The 18,365-nt window shown below is 32.6% G+C and overlaps 1 protein-coding gene across 4 annotated transcripts in view; it reads left to right on the top strand.

The window, feature by feature from the left end:
- Positions 1–18,365, top strand: part of LOC123563282 (uncharacterized) — a 48,803-nt gene that overhangs the window by 9,057 nt on the left and 21,381 nt on the right. Inside the window, exon 2 of one of the 4 annotated variants that reach the window (XM_045355997.2) lies at positions 17,870–18,005. The exons of 1 other annotated variant lie outside the window; for it this stretch is intronic. The gene's annotated coding sequence lies outside the window, so the exon portion shown is untranslated. Of the gene's footprint in view, positions 1–12,316; positions 12,463–16,340; positions 16,438–17,869; positions 18,006–18,365 lie in introns of those variants that run through there. 2 more of the 4 variants (XM_053530680.1, XM_045355998.2) reach the window with 2 other exon arrangements.

The following is an 18,365-nucleotide window of genomic DNA, read 5'->3' on the forward strand; positions in this document are numbered from 1 at the left end:
CAATTATGACATCGGCCGAAAAGGTGTGTGACCAAAAATGGTCTGATTCAAAATACGCCTTAGAGTTGAATGTAAAATAATCTCAAAGCTCTTATTTCTGTGGACGTACGTGCGGTTTCGTTTTACAGTTGTGTCATTAAGTGCTTTCCGGCTATCTACGTTTACGATTTGATTGTTTATATATGTAATGATGTATTGCTAGTTTAAGCAAATCAGGAAAGCTATGTTCTAAATATTTTTCTCAGTTCGAGAAAAGAAAAATAGTCATGGTGGTCATTATTTAATTTTCTTTAAACTGGAAATGTCAACATTGAATATGAATAATATTAATTGCCTCTAGTTTGCATAACACTTGCAAAATTTAAGTCATGATATTTTAAATATACTGTTGCTCATGTGTCTACATAGAGAAATAAAACTTTATGATCATTTTCAAAACAAGAATCAAAGGTCCAATAGTGTTGTTACTGCACACGTCGTTTTTGAATACCAGTATAAACACATATAAACTTTAAAATCATCTCATCCATATAAAATAATTATTTCATTTTCGCAACTTATTTGCATATATGATCCAATATTTTTTTTTCATTTGGGAAACATCGAGCAGGTGTTAGAACTCATTTCATACTAAACTCTCAGCGCATTTTTACAAAAATGTACAAACATTACATGTGATTATATGTTGACTTCTATAATAAACTCATACACAACCATTCTTGTCAATACTTGCCGGTATATTACATAAATAAACGTCTATTTATCAAATCCCTTATCAGCTTTTTTTTAATGTCAGATGTAGGCGTTCCTCAAAATATTTAATTAAAATGCTATAACGGATCAAGACCAAAAGCACCATTAAATGCAGATATTTTGGTATTGTACAATCACCGAAAGTATACTAAACAGGCTGCGCTGTAGCGCATTCCACCTTTGACACCTTCACGTTAACGTTTTAAATTACACCAAAGTCACCTAAGTCTTTTTTCAAAACAACCTTAAACCATTGGAAGTACTGGCCAACTCATTTAATTGTAGAACAAAATTAATCCGGTAATAGTCATTTCCTACGTTACTATTCAAATGAAATTTGCTTGTCAATAATGTAAAACTTTAACACTTGCAAAATTGTTTAGATTTACTTTTACAGTTTGTCCCTTGAAGAGGTTCTTATCAACACTACTAAATCTCCATTTTAAAGAAGGAAACTACTATTTCTGTGGTGTTTTTTGTAATAAAAACCCACTGACAATTGATAGTGCCTATGACTACAGAACAACAGAAAGATTTAGGTCACGAAAGGGAATAAAATGCCAGATCATAATTATTTTGCACAATATCTATAGACAGGGGTAACCATAATATCTATATGTGTTTTATATATTATAATCCGCTATAAAGATCCGTGTCAAAATCTGTGAATAAGTTATCTGCTTTACTTTTATGATATTTTGTATAATTAGAGAGTATAACCCCCTGTCACTGCAGGCAAATATCAAAGTTTAGTGACACAGTTCCCCCATAGAGCAGGGAATGTGGTACATTAAATGTAGTATACTGTTTGCTTCTATTTTCGCGTTACATCCAGTTTCGCGGTATTTTGTTTTCGTGAACTCAACAAGTTGCAGCGCCACTTACAATAAACATACGTCACCTAGTGTTCACGCCGGTTATTTTTTCTGGATTAAACTGCAAGATGAATCGCCTTTGGGTAAATTTTTCATGAAAAACAATGAAATTATATCAAAATAACACTATGTGTTCCAATAATCTCATTGGTATTTACTCCACATTTTCGGTTGAAATTTGCGTGCGTCAAAAACTGTTGACATGATTTTCAAAAACCTGTACCATACCATAGCCTTCAATTAAAAAGTATGATTTTTTTATTTTCTAGGGCAAAAACTCTTCAAGAGATAGAAAGCCTTATGACAGGGAAAATTTGAAAAGAACTTTCGATGCAACTTTGTCAGGCATGTCAGTTTATAGAGCGTCAAGGGTATACTGTGTACCTGATTCCACTTTAAGAGACAGGACCAGGAATAATGTGATTCTTGACTGTAAGATGGGCCCTGTAACACTGTTCAATAAAACTGAAGAAGATAAATTGGCTGAGCATATTAAATACATGGCAAATATTGGCCATGGTTACACTAGGACAAACATAAGATACCTTGCAGCAGACTATGTACGCTTACTTGGCAAAAAGGTTAAGGCTAAAGATGGTTTAAGTACTGTTTGGTTCTATGCATTCTTAAGAAGGCATCCTGATCTGAAAAATCCTGATCCCCAAAAGTTAGAATTATCAAGGGCAAAAGGTACATCTCAAAAAAAGATTGATAATTTCAATGAACTTATTTTGAGTGACAATGGTCTTCGTAATCACCCAGAAAGAAACTTTAATATAGATGAAACTGGTATCAGCACGCAGCATACACCACCAAGTATTGTATGTGGTAAGGAGACGAAACCCCAAACAGTGACATCCCCTAAATCATCCAATGTAACAATAATAGGTGGAGCAAATGAGCTTTGCAACTTTGTACCACCCTTCTATATATTTCCGGGCAAACGCCAGAATGAGAAGTTCATTGAATAAAATCTGAAGACTCACCACAAGGCACAGATAGGTCAAAGTCAGACAGCGGGTGGTCAAATTCAGAAATTTTTTAAACATATGTCACAGAGCATCTTGCAAAGCACACTTCTCTGAATACTTCTATTGATAACCTGCACCCTTGATCGTTTATGGTGGTCATAGGTCCCACATATCATTGACACTGACAGAATTGGCTAAGAAGTGAAATGTTATTGATACTGTTTGTATTGCCGCAACACACGAGTAACCTTACCCAACCTCTTGATGTTGATGTATTCAGACCGTTGAAGTCCTTTTACTTTTCGGAATCCCAGCAATACCTTTAGAAGAATCCTGGTATTTATATTACCAAATACGGAGTGGCTCATTTAACTGCCAAATCTACTTGAAATGATTTTGTCCAGAAAATATCCCATCTGCATTTAGAAAGTCTGGTATATATCCGTTTGATGACAGATGTATTTCAGTGGAGGATAATGCACCTGCAGTATCTATATACCTATTTCTATATATCCAAAAGATCAGTCAGCAACTTGTTCTGTAAATGATGAAGTCGAAGCACCAGAAATTATCAGAGAACCTGAAAATTCTGGTGGTAACCATGAGTTCAAGTCTTCACCGTCAGCTGCAAAAGATGTACCATTACATGTTTCTTCATCTTTTTGACAGTAAAACTATAACATCAGTTAAACAAAGGCCAAAAAAGCATTTTAAGCCACCATACATTTGTGGAAATTTGTCTAACGAAACAAATATGGGTATTCTCCATACTCAGACCTCTTCAGGGAAGACCAAGTCAGTCAACAAAACTAAAAAAAGTACAAAATGCAAAATTGGTGACCAATCAAAGGTTAAGAAACATAAATCTCCATAACCAAATACTTCTGGTACATCTAAATCTGGAGATCCAATCAACCTTGAGACACCAATTTTCACTGATGAGAGGTATTCTTACTTTGAAGTTGATGATGAAGTGTTGTGTATGTAATATGTGGTCTCCAACTGAATTAAAAGGATGCACCAGTATTACATTTGTGAAATGGAGCAAATGTGATTTTTGCCCACACTCTGGGTCCATTTGAACTAATGCACTGCAGTAAAGGTACTTAGAAGGGCATCTATTTTTAGATGTCCTCATTGTACCCTTGAATAAAATATTTAAAAAAAACTGGTGTATGAATGTTTGTGTAAATGAACATGTTACTATTTGTTATTTTTCACATTGAATGATTTAAAAGTGTGCTAGTGGAACTTGTTTAAAAAAATCAGTTTTGATTTGTTCATTGTTCATAAACATAGTAAAGAGTATGGTAGAGGATTTGGTTTTGCGACAATACAATTTACTCTGTTGACACAAATGAAGGTCACCGAACTTGAAATGGCGCGACATGTCAAACAGCTAAATGTATCAAGTTTTGAAAATAAAAAAAACCTGTATTAGACTTAGACGAATAAATTGAAAACAAAATAAGATAAAGATATTTTTTCTTTTTTTCTGTTTTTCGTTTGTTTTGTTAGTACCGCGAAAATAGATGCAAACAGGCTATTACGGTTAGGTATAGGATATCATTAACTGTAAGCCTTGATGATGGGTGAAATATTTTATTTTAATAAGGGGCATTGTAGTCATCGGTGCTATGATTATATTTGTTTCATTAGTTTATGGACATAGGACACCATTCAAAAATTTATGTAGAATAACATACTTTCTTTTGTTTGTTTGTTTGTTCTGGGTTTAACGCCGTTTTTCAACAGTATTTCAGTCATGTAACGGCGGGCAGTTAACCTAACCAGTGTTCCTGGATTCTGTACCAGTACAAACCTGTTCTCCGCAAGTAACTGCCAACTTCCCCACATGAATCAGAGGTGGAGGACTAATGATTTCAGACACAATGTCGTTTATCAAATAGTCACGGAGAACATACGCCCCGCCCAACATACTTTCTGACAATAATAAAAATATACAAATCTTTAAAAATGTGAGGGTATAAAATTATATTAAACGCCTGTCGTTACCTTAAAGCAATGCGGAACGATACCGTAAATAAAGATACAAATCGCATTTGAGTAACAGCCAATTGGGAATGGAAAAAATTATTACGTTTAAGAACACTCGTGTGAAAAAAAGAATGTATTGTGAATGTTAACGAATTTTACTCAGTTTACAATAAAGAATACGTCTTCAATTAAGAAATAACTCAGGTAGTAAAAACCATTATCAAATACCCGTTTATATTAAATTATAATCAAACGTACAAATTCGATGGTACAGTTTTAAATGCCCATGAACGCGATGTTAGTACAGCTGTCGTTAGTTGTCAATTTTATCGTGTCAGATATGTATATCTTCAAAAATATGAAAAATGCACAATTTTAAATTTTGAAGTGGTTTAGTAACCCCCTTTGGCTTCTAAAATCTGAAAACACGTCCGCGTCTTCTATAGACGTATTAGCAACGCTATTGGTTGCCATGATGTATTACCGAATGTTTTGGTTTTAATGCGCATGTGGTCTTCACGTAAAAAGACTGCTTAACAATAAGTAAACCTACATAAAATCATCATTATATTACGAATTGTTTTGCTACAACAAAGAAGATTTTGATCACCCAATTTATTGTACGGAATGACTTGAATGAAGATAGATATCTTATTAATCATATCGTACATGAGAAGTCGGCTTTATTCTTATTTTTGTCAGAAAAGAACAAGCATTTCCAAGTCTAAATCCACACACAAAACAAATATAAAACTTCATCCTTACATTTGAAAATGTCACATTTTATTTGATTTTATCTGCCAAAGGAGTTTTTTCTTCAACATTGCAATAGCTGTTGTATATATTTTTCTCCGATTTGAATGACATCTGTTATAGATTGTTAGGGGATGCGGCTCTTTGTCACTAAAGTTGAAGTTTTTAAGTTATATATGGGAAATGATTACGTAACTACAGTATTATTCAACTGACATGATAAAACATCTATTAGAAAATCCTTTGAAACGTTGATGGACTTCCCTTTTAAACAATGATCATATATATATATAAATCTTAATTCATAAGATCTGGATCATTTTCATATTCTTAATACAATCGAAAATGTACTGCGCGCAGAATTATTAACCGTCAATTAACAGAATAATTATAATAAACTTAAATTCCGCACAATAAAAAAATCATGATCTAACAGCAGACAGAGGATGTGAGTGTGGAAGACCCTTTTCCGCTTCCCGCCCGTTCTCTGTTAAACTTGACTGCTGCGATTACAACCCCATCACCTTAATATTGTGAAATAAAAGCTTTGAAATTAAAGGATCAATAGAAATGAAAAACTAACAATTTTAAGATGATAATTATCTATTTGAATACGGAATGAATTTATCCCCATTTGGGAATAATTGAATACAAACCCAAAGGAGGGATTGTGTATGTCTCTGTTAAAGTTTACACGGGGACTGTATGGGACTTTAAAGGTGTCATGTTAAAAGCAGTGACTTATATCTCGGTAATACTCTGCAAGTATACTAGATGGCTTTACACAACCGTACAAGTAATACGGCTCCAGGAATACTGTAACAAACTATAATAAGAAGTTTATAATTTTTGTAAGCTCCCTCAAACCTCCAAAGTAGCAAAGAATAATAAACAATGGAGATATGATAATCATTTTCAATTGAAGGTTTAAGCTTTTTGAAAGAATTATCATAAAAGTTAATATATAGATATGCATTGCATAGTCTGTGCAGTTCTATATGTAGTACAGGTAATATGTACAGGTTTTCTATCTAAGGTGGGGCCTCCTTAGCCAAGTGGTTAAGGTCTCCGACTTCAAATTAATTGCCCCTCATTAATGTGGATTCCAGCCTCTCTCGGGGCGTTCAATTCTTCATGTGAGAGGCAATCCACCTGGCTTACGAAACGTCGGTGGCTCTATCCAGGTGCCCGCTCGTGATGAAATAATGCACGAAGAGGACCATGAGCCTTTCTCCACCATCAATACTGGAAAGTTGCCATATGACTTATAATTGTGTCTGTGCGATATTAAACCTAACAAAATAAATGAAAAAAATACATATCTATCTAAAGTAGATTCAGGTCCGTATTTCACATCACTAATTCTATAACTATATTCAAGTTCATAATATGTTTAGATATCACATCAAATGTACTAACTGATTAATGAACTTATATTTGTCTTAGGTACCACTTGTATGATGTCTCTTATGCGAAAACATCCTTGATAAAATAGACAAAAGCAATTAATTAATGACCCTTACAAATTCCATGCATTTCATGTAGCCCTTAGTAAATTCAAAAAGTATCCTGTAACTACTTGACTTTGCCAAAATCTCAAACATATTTACAGAAAAATACATTTTCAAATAAGGCAAAAAGTATAGATATGTGCATCATCATCAATATCTCGGTAGCATAAAACTACACAACAACTTAATTTTAATATACTGAATTTATTTTAAAGCTTGTAAAATGTCGGTTACTGTTGAAGTAGTCATATAATTTTTTCTGTGTGGTGGCTGTAAAACGTCTCACTGTACTTGAATTCACTGTTGTTCTATTTCTTGTCCTTTTTGGAATCTGGAGCCCATTCAATGTATCTGTATAACAGAATTGCACATTCATTACGTCTTACTAACAAACTCAAACTAAGTCTGGCTGCGTTCTACACTTCTTGGGGATCTTTTTACAAATTTTAAAAAAAAACCTTTCGATTATTAATTCATGTATTTTAGTTTGTCTCTTGAATGGCTGAAGATTGCAAAATGGATAAAACGTTACCATTGCATAACGCGATTTTGTTAAAATTTTACAATGTTGTTAACAACATTTTCGTGTCAACGTGACGGAAATTTATAAATGAACTACTTGTTATATAAGAATATGCAAATAACTAGGGGTGTTAGAAGTTTTGATTAGCACTGATATACATCTCTTGGTAAAAACAAGCTTTCGGGATCTATATAAGAACATTTTGTAAACGTATGTGCACATCTTTTGCATTTCCTACTGTGTGGTAACCGCTCGGTCTCGGAATACACGTAGTTATATCATACAAAAGATTTATGTTTCATTGCGGAAGTTAACTTTATATTAATATTTTTAAATTCTTTTCCTCATGTTTGTACGTTTTCAAGAAATCGTTTAGTATTGCACGGCCAGATTCTGATACGAAATAATGTAATCGGCAAGTCAATTAATTTCTTGATAGCTGTTTACTGCGTTAGCTTTTCCATATTGTCATACTTTATACTCTTGCCTGATGAATCGTTATTTTCCTTGTGAAATACATATCATGAATGCACTGAGTACTTGTTTATTGAATCGAAAAGATTTGAATGGCAAACAAAACCCATCCTCTTTAGCATACAAAATCTAACAAAAGGGAACATTTGCTAATATAATAAAAATGTTATGGTCATGAGAAGGTAAATCCCAATTTTTGATATCTTCAACCTTTTAAGGGATAAATTATGGTTATGTAGTCCAAATCTGAAAATAAAATACATTGGACTGTTCACTGTATGTTGGGGCTGCCGGAGGCCTTCACGTGTACGTAAAGCCATCCAAAGTATTTTGCCAAGATGGTTACTATATTTTTACCACAAGTAATAACGTTTCGTTTTCGTTTCACTTCACATTGATTCATTCAATCGAATACTGCATATATTTTAAGTAAAATTCGAGTTGCATGAAACGGCAAATCGACAAATAACGGCGGCGTTTGGAATAGTAATCGTTCTTACGTCGCATCACAACACACACTTTCAATGGACAACTTCGGGGAAAAACGCACATTTTTTCATAGCAATATGATAGTTGTAAACAATCCCTTGAATGCTCTGCCTTTAGGGGCCACAAGATCCATTATAGGATTAATTATTTTCTAGTGTTAATGCATGAGTAAATCCTTCCGACTAATCCACTCGTAAGATAATGCCGCACGTGGATGGCTTTACGTTAGATATGTGAGCAAACTACTTTTACGAATGATTGATTTTATCCTTATAATTCCAAGTAAACGCCTGCGTCTTCGCGCTGAATTTTCATGTTGTTGCATATTACTGCTATCGACGCAACGCTTAAATAAGCGCATGAATATAAAAATAAAAAAAATCATTGATATGTGAACGTCTCGGCTAAACCAATCAGATTGCTTGGATAAATATAGTGAAAATATTTGGGGTTGGTCAGCATTAGCTGTTTATATAACTTCATCTAAGGAAAATCGTTTAGACTATGAAATTAATCGTTGATTTTAAATTAGTCCATATAAAGAATGGCATAGTTCTTTAATGCATACGAATTTGTCTCGGTATATCCTCATACGCTGTGTTGGTGGTCGCATAATTTTATCATCTATACAATACATTAAATGTTTTCAAATCAAATTGAAAACGCATTCAGTTTGTATTCATTTGTAAAGTTCATCGGAATAAGTGCTTTCCACTTAGAAACATGGTCTTTGGCAAACAATTTACACACAATAATGTAGTTCATGCCCAAATAGAAATCACTGAAACGGGGATGCATATCTTAAATTTTCAGTTTCTCGTTTCTATTCGCATTGTTTTCAATAATTTTGTGTTTTATATAAGTCTCTAAATCAAAAACAAATCGCCTTCTACCGACTGTTGTAAATATTCCGCTTTCTATGTCAATACACTTCAAGGGAATTGGAATGCAACAGCTTCTCATAGTTTCATCGACTGTAAATAGTTATCATTATACTTATATGTCCAATCAAATTGGTGGTGTGAATAGGACTGTGACTTCAGGCAAAACATTGCCTCCCACCTTATATACCTTACACACACACACTTATTAGACAAACCAGGCAAATGCATCCACTATCCTTATGACAGCTACAAGTTACTTCTGGTTATCATAAGTTGCCGTTTTCACACAAACAGCATCACAAATTTAAACCTAGTAACATTGCTGTCATATTCTACCTTGTCCTTATCTTGAAACTAGGCTGAGATAAATAGTGTTAATAAAATTATAGTTGTTTTTGCGTTTTTATTTTAATTTCTTCTTACTTATTATATTTCTTTTTTAACTACTGATTGAAATATTAAAATTTCAAGTCTTATGGTTCCTGACAATGTTCAATGTCAGGTTCTTTTATTGCTTTTAACCTTAATATTTATTTTCATACTTAAAGAGGAAGAGATTGGCAGTATATAGTGTTTGATAGATCCAGAGATAAAATCATGTTGTGAATATACAATTCAGGAGAACTTGATAACATTTGCAATTACGATACTTTGTTGTTTATTCGTGCAGTAGAAATTTGTGTGTTCCGGTAACCCCAAATCTACATGTACTTTGAGATTTTTATTGAATATTAAGTATATTCTGTAGTTATTCGGAGACGACAAGAACCAAGCATATCAATGATGTTTAGAAAAAAGTTTTAGTCCCAAAAACAATAGTAATTATTTATATACCGGTATGATAAAAACATTTAACAGATATTTGTCAGTATACAAAATGAGTGTAAAAAATCAATGCACATAAAACTCTATCTGTATTTACTTACCTATTGCTCGTTTTTCCCATACAACTCTTTATCGCCAATACCCTTGCTTGCAGTAAACATTCAATAGCAAAAAAAATGTTTTCTGTACACGAGCGTTGTTGCCTAATATAGCAGCGACAATGGTATGTCGTATCCTCGAACTTGACCATTGTCCAATAGATTCTTTTCAGCAAAGTTTGAAAGTACAATATTATGATTTCCTTATCAAGAGAAAATAAAAGCGATGTAATTTTTCATCTTTAAAAAGTTTATACTTTACATGTATCTATTTGTATATGTGCAAATAATAACTAGGACTGGTAAAGTGTCCTTATGTGGTAATATCTTGTAGGATAAAGAGATTCTTTCACCGAATATTTATTTGGCTTACTCATCCTGTCGGTATAAAACGTGTCTAGAATGTACATAAGCTTCTTTGACACTAAAAGTGTTCTTACTTCACAGAGTATACAATCTAATGTCATATTGCTAACATAACATAACTATTTTGATATTTACTTTGAGATTTCAACTTAAAGGGCAATTATTTTTATAAAGAATACTCCATCTCACTTGTACAATTATTGCTTCTACGGGTAATAAGCCAATGCAAAATACATCAGTAAAACTCTGTATGTAAACTGGATGGTTTCTTCACATACAGTCCACTAAATTAAAGCTAGAAGAAATGAAAGCCAAATATGGTGAGGGAAAAGTAATATTTGTAAGCTACCCTTAAAAACCTAAAGTTAATAACAAACAAATGATGTTTGATAATTGTTTAATTGGTTACATTAGGCTTTTGAAAGGACAACAGTTAAATGTATTTCTAAAATGTGCATCAACTAACCAGTACAGTTTTATGTTTAATATAATTAACATGTCCAACATGTTCAACTTACAAGAAGTATTTCCCAATTTACACAGACGGTTCGAAAGATGATTTGAAGGTTAGTTGCGCTGCAGTCAATCACCATCATCGATCAAAATAACGTTTGCAACAAATAACGCAACAATATTTTCAGCTGCGGCAAAAGCTACGAATTTGGCCCTACATTTTGTATCAAAGTGTAGTGAAGAAAAGATTATTACATTTTTGTATCTTTTCAGACTCGCTTTCAGTTTTACAGTCCATTCGTAACCGAAATATTCTTTGCACTATCTTTTTAAAAGGCAATCAAATTTGTTAGATACCAAGTCAATTGAAGTCATGTTGGTATTAATGGAAACGAGGATGTTGATACTGATACAAAGAAATCACTTTTATAATCACAATCTAGTTTGAAATTAACCATATACTGATTTAAAAACAAATAAAAAATAAATACATTAATTTTTTATCTAAATGACAATCATCATTGAACAATGTTTCGTTCAAATTCTGGTTGTCGAATAGGTCATACCCGTTTGACTCATTCTTATCTTCTGAACAAAGAAGAACAACCTGAATGTGTTCCATGTCAAACACCGCTTACTATCAAACATATTTTAATCGACTGTGTGGACTCCGCTCCACAGCGCAGTACATACTACGACGTTCAATCTTTGAATGCGTTGTTTCAAAAAGTTTCAATCGGCAATACTTTAACCTTTTTAAAGCAGATAGACAGTTATCACAAAAGCTGATATTATATAATATTAATAAATATTTTCACTAATTACATAAAAATAATTGAAATCATATGTTTTCATTCGCATATTTTCATTCACATAATTTGTTTCACATATTGTTTGCCACTAATATTTTAACCCTTTACATGTTTATACATTTTTCATAGATGTTTTAAAGATGCTTTACAGTTCACGTTTCTAATACAACTTCTTTTCGGCAATATATGACCTTTTTGTGTCGATTCGCCGTAAAATTCGACTCACTCACATTTAAGTCAATCTTAGTCGTTGATACTTAACTATATTAAAATACATGTATATTGCGTTTTATCATACCTTCATGCAAAACAAAAGGCAAAATCAAGGGGTATAATACATTCTGCTTTATTAGGTCAGTGACGAAAACATTTTTGCGGAATTCTTGTTTCACTTTCTTTCAAAACGAGGTCATCATGTTTTTATTGCTTTTACAAACAATGCAATTACCACAAGATTTGTACTGCTTTCTGCTCAAGGAATTTTGCATCTGGAATTGAATGTTATAGAGGAAATGGTTTTCTATTTTCAGAATCAAGCGGCGTTATGGCCTGTATAAATTTAATCCAGGCCTGATGATGTTCGCTTGTGAGGACGGGTTTCCGAATTGCAAATCAAATTTAGATAAAACTCCACTTGGCAGCAAAATAAATAATCTTTCACAGTACACATAATTCAGGTACAAAATACAAGATTATTCCTAGTTTTTCCCCTGTCAGTTATAATAATAGGGATTTAGAGAATTTTTCCAGTTCAAATTACCAAACACATGTACGGAAGTTTAAGACAACATAAATTATTGTTAGTTTTTAAACCATCCGAGAGCGGTTCAAATAAGCTTGAATTTTTCAACACAATCAAGCTAAAATAAATTAGTTTGTTTTGTTGGGTTTAACGTCGCACCGACACAATTATAGGTCACATGGCAACTTTCCAGCCTTCATGGTGGAGGAAGACCCCAGGTGCCCCTCCGTGCATTATTTAATCATGAACTGGGCACCTGGGTAGAACCACCGACCTTCCGTAAGCCAGTTGGATAGCAAAAATAAATTAGACTAAACTGTTGTTTCAGACAGGTACGAGAAGTTGTGTCGGTTTACTTAAAGATGAATAACAGAAGGTACGATAAATAGAACATTAGATTACAGTTCTTATAAATTTGTATTTAATACACGCGTCTATCAAAATGCAAATTTGGACAAAGCCCAAATTTGTATTTAAATTTCACTTTGTCTAATGAATGATAAGTTATAGGACAGTTACGTAGTTTCCTCTATATTTAGATCAAAGTGGTAGTCATTTCGTCGTTGTGACGAAACATGTAATGAAAAATTATGTAGGATACTGCAAACATGATTATGTATCTTTTGAAAAGACCGATGAAATACGCTAGTGTTTATAAAGTAAGTGATATCAAATGAATTTAGAGTAGAAAACACATTGTCAAAATCCAGCTAAACTGCAAAATGCATAGTTAAGCATCTCATCTTTAAGTTCTGATAAACATTTTTACAATTAGATAATTTACTGTACTGTATTTTATAAATCAAACTTGTTCATGAGCAAAAGGGGAGTGGTGGTCTGGTGGATATGGTGTCGGCAGCTAAATCCAGGGGTCGTGGGTCACGACAATGACTTCTCATATGACACCAGTATTGGTTTTCGATAGTGGTTCCAATAAGCTTGAAGCTTTTATCACATTCGAGCTAAAACGTATTAGTATAAACTAAATATTCACTCTAATAGTTAGTAGATTTATATTTGACATGGTCAGGCAAGCAATGGAAATTCGTTTTAAAATGTATAACATTTGTAAGGCATACTGATCTTTCGTATGATAATCAATACTACTCGCGCACGGTATTTGTAACAATAACATGTTCTTGATATTATTGAGAAAAAGGGAATCGGTTAGTGAAACTATTATCCGTGACAAAATTGTTGTACTACTTTTGAATCGTATTGACTATAAAGAAAACTAGTAAACCCTGAATTACTAATAAAGGCATCATCGACTTTTCCGATAAAGTTTTCGTTATCGTTTTCTGTTTATAATTATATTTTACAGACTAAATTGTTTATCTTTTGCTTCGAAAACACTATCAGTAACATTTATAGGCCAAACATGAATAAACTTGAGAGCATAAAATTGTATTGGCCGGTTAACATATTTATGATACAAACATTAGAATAACATATGCCCCAAATATCTACATATAGTTCGTGCCTGCTTAAACATGCAGATGTTATCTCTAATTATCACAGAAAAGGTGTCTGTCTTGGCAGAGAATGTTTTTCGTTGATCATTTTGAATTATGATCTCATTTCAGTTTCGGTCTATATAGCCATGTGAATCCGACATTTTTTCCCTGCAAACCTCTTCTGAGGACGGTGAAATAACATCAAAAGTTTCTTTCAACAAATGATGAAGATTTGACCATTTTCTTCCAGAAAGAAATATTTGACGTTTATCGCATATTATTACTTTCCTAAGTTCTATCAGACGATCAACCGGTTTGTACAATTCTTTGTACAAACTCCTTGAGTTGTCGAATATACTTGGAAGATACCCAAGAGCGGTTTCGTTGAAAATCTGTGCTTGGTGAAGATATCCGCTGTTAATGATTTCATCAATGATTTGTACAATTTCCTGAAGACATGATTCGTGTTCAGCAGTTTTAGCCTTACAGTTTTGATCGTGATAGATATCATTTTTAGCATATATGACGAAAATGCAATGTATCCATATAACTGTAAGAAAGGATATTCCCCGTATTTGTTATTTAAAGACACTGATTCTGGTATGCCTGGTATGTGGCCTATGGAGATGATAAGGTCTGCGTATTGGCGATAAGGGTCAATACACAAGTCAGGACCATTGGTAGACTTGCTTCTGTTTATCATAATAAGCTACTGTATAGCTACTGTGCAGTAAATAAATTGCAAGTGATATTTCTCACCTTTATAGCAAATCAGTTCTCACCTTTATAACGAGTTTAGAAAGCTTGACTGAATTAGGGCTAAATAAACAAAGTGATAAGATACAACAGTGTTTTATCATATTTTAAATAAAGTAAGTTTTTTAACAATTACATCTCATTATTGCTGTTTTTTATTATCAAAAATATAAAAAATGCATTCAGACACATAGCTTTTAGAAGTAATAAATTGTGTATTTTGAACAATGATATATCTTTATTGCTGGATTTTATTATACATAAAAGAAAGTTAACATTATTTAGACAACACAAGAGGAATTAAGCATTTTTAATATATAACATCCTTCTGTCTATATACCTTCTTTATCTATTAAAAATGCAACTGGACGCTTCTTTAATTTCTAATAAAATCCAGCAATTATCTTTTTTTTTCGTTTTTATTTTGTTACTTTTGATAAAAAGATCATAATCATTGAATAAACAAACTTGTAATTTCTCTTATTAAGTTTTGAATAACTATTTTATAGTGAGAAATGCTTTGCTATAAGAGTTATAATTTAATTGGTCAGGATATTACCCAACATGACTGAGCAATCAAAATTAGTATCTTATCAATTAAAATAATTTTGTGTACAGAAAACAACAGCATTTAATAAAATGCAAAACACAGGAAATAACCAATTTACCTGTAGGCAATAAAATTTATGATTCTCTGACAATAATTTGGCTACATGTCAAGTCTACAGAGGTTTTATGGACCCTTATCAGACTGGACCAGACAGAACCTTGAATATTGGGGATTAAAAAGCCTGGTATTTGGGGGGGGGGGGGGGTCACTTATATAGGAGATTTTCTTTGCCTTTAAATGTTTCATATACAAAGTTTTGTGGTTTTCGCCTATTTTGGTGCGGACATACTGATCTTCCGTCTCAGTATACGTTTTTCTGAATCCTTCCTCATAAGCAACAAGTAAAAGCGAACCCCTTTCAATAAAAACTTTCCCAAATTCTGGTATAGTTGCAAACTTTGGATTGTAAAGTTCCTTTACATTACTATACCTGATGGCTATAGTAATGTCGACAGAAATTCTGCGGCCCTGATAAAGAAACTCCCAAACCATATTCGGTAGTCTTGCCTCACAAAATCTTACAGACAGTTTTATGTTATTTACTAGCGGTAGAGCTATCCACTTATCCCTATTTTGATGCTGGTAAAGGAAAAGTTTTTAGCAAATGTCTAGTTTAATAATATTTTATTGCATCTATTACAAACATGAATGAAAACAATACATATGTATACATATATATAGTGCAAATGGGTCGGGCTACAAGTTTTAACAACATTAGCGACAGCACTCCCCAAAACATCACAATTTCACATATATATCTGTTTCGATACTTGTCTTGCAAATATTGTATGGTAGATCTATTACAGCGTAGAAAACTACGTAATGACAAGATAAATTAATTTTGAAAATGAGAGTAGGAAAAGAAAAAATGAGGATTAGATTGTCTGTTTGTCAAATGCCCCTTAATACTGCCGAACCTGGTTTAAGCGTTTGTTGGTGACAAAGTTCAATACTCGAGACGATAACGATAATTTTAAGGTACATTCGTACTCTTTTAACGACATTAACTGATTTACGGTAACACGTGTACATGTAACTTCCTTGTTTTCTTGTTCGGATTACATTAATTATTTCGAAAGTTTTTAAGGTAAGCGGGAAATTTTCAGTTAATTTACTTATATACAATTCCAATCTGAAATATTACATTTGTTTAAGTCTATTGCGTTTTCTTGATGGTCTGCGTATTTCGGAGTTGTACCATGGCTTATCACAGGGACGTACTGTTACAAAGTAGGTTGGAATACATGATTTTGCCATGTCAAGAAGTTTACTGACAAAAGATGAGAAAGCTTCATCAATTGAACCATTTAAAAGAAATGACCAGTCTGAAAATCTGCATTTTTATAGTTCCAAAGACGCCGCTTAAAAAGAGCACTTTTAAAATTAATTTTATGTTATTTATTTTCTCTGAAGCCTTTTCAATACAAATATTTAGTTTGTCCCAGCAGTCTACAGTATAGTTTGATGGTCTATAGACTGTACATATCAAAAAAGATCTACTTTTATCTTTAATTTCAATCCATACTGATTCTGGGAGGAAATTCTCCAAGTCTAATAATCTTTGGGGTCTTAAATGAGATGAAGCATAAACAAGAAATCCACCTGAATGTGCTGTGTTATCCTTCCTGAATAAATAACCAAAACCATCCAGAGACAATATACTATTATTTACTTCAGTAGTTAAGTGTGCTTAAGTGAAACATAGAATGTCATAATCCATAAAATTTTCTTTGATGTAGTTAATTTTGTTTCTTATACTGCGGATATTTTGATGTAATATTGAAAGGCAATGATCCGTATCATTAACAGGGCCTGGATTAAGCTCAATATCACCTGACAACAGTATTAATCTGAGTAAAACCATGTAACAAAAACAACTAGGCAATAAGTCAATATGTGAATTGTGTACAGGTGATTGAACATTCATAAATTTGCTATTTTGGTAAAATATTTCATAAAGATTTATAGAGCTATACAGAACAATAGCTAAAATCAAATCACACTGAATATGATGAACAATCTCTGAAGTAAACTTATTAACATATTTAACCAGCTTATTTTTCATCCACATGAAATAACTGGTCACAATAAGGATTGAATAAGAAACAAAACAATAAGACTTACTGTATAGAAACTCTCTGTCTTCCATTGTAATAAAGCCCTATTGTCACTCTCAATGGAGCTATGTCATTACCTATTAGGTAAAAGTTTTAAGTCAATAGATATGGAGAATGAACAACGGGCTTTTGTATTAAATGGGATGGGTAATACCCCAGGGAACCGGCAGAAAAGGGAACTATTTGGCAGTTGGAGACAAACAATGAAAAAACTAAACAGTAAGAAAACAAAGCATAAAGAAATGCTATGTATGAACATTTTCGAAGAAAAATGAAATTTTGAAAGATCATTTCCTGGATAGACTGAATAGGAATTTTAGCAACTAACTATATTTAAAAGATATGCTACTTCATAATAGATGATAGACTTAAGTTATGGCAAAAACATTTTAAATTTTGCAGTTGTAGTACAGTGAGAAAGAAAACAAAAAAAGAAAAACAGCAACACAAAAAAACAAACGCAATGCAGTAGACTGATTACCCGTAAGATGCAAATCTTAAATCTTGAAATTTGCAACAGATTACAAACATGGGAAATGTAATTATGGTAAACACACTTTAAACTATGTATTTATTTTAAGAAAATTAATATAATAAATGCATCATACCTGGTAATCACACTTCGGACTATATACTTGTTTATAGTAAATAATAAGTGCATCATATTAAATATCTACAGTGAAAAACTTATTTCACTTGGATTTATTTGTAGTATAATTTTAAGCAGTAGCTTAGTGAACTAATTTCATAAATTTTGTAATTTTATTACTAAAACAAATAAGACTAGACATTTTTTGAGACTCCATTCAGAAAAAAGTTTACAGGTTTAAGGCTGGAAAATGCCCATGGAAAACAACTTCTAAGTATGTTATAAGCATCAGTGTTAGGTTTTTACTTA

Source organism: Mercenaria mercenaria, chromosome 2, assembly GCF_021730395.1.
Source record: "Mercenaria mercenaria strain notata chromosome 2, MADL_Memer_1, whole genome shotgun sequence".
NCBI classification, from domain to species: Eukaryota; Metazoa; Mollusca; class Bivalvia; order Venerida; family Veneridae; genus Mercenaria; species Mercenaria mercenaria.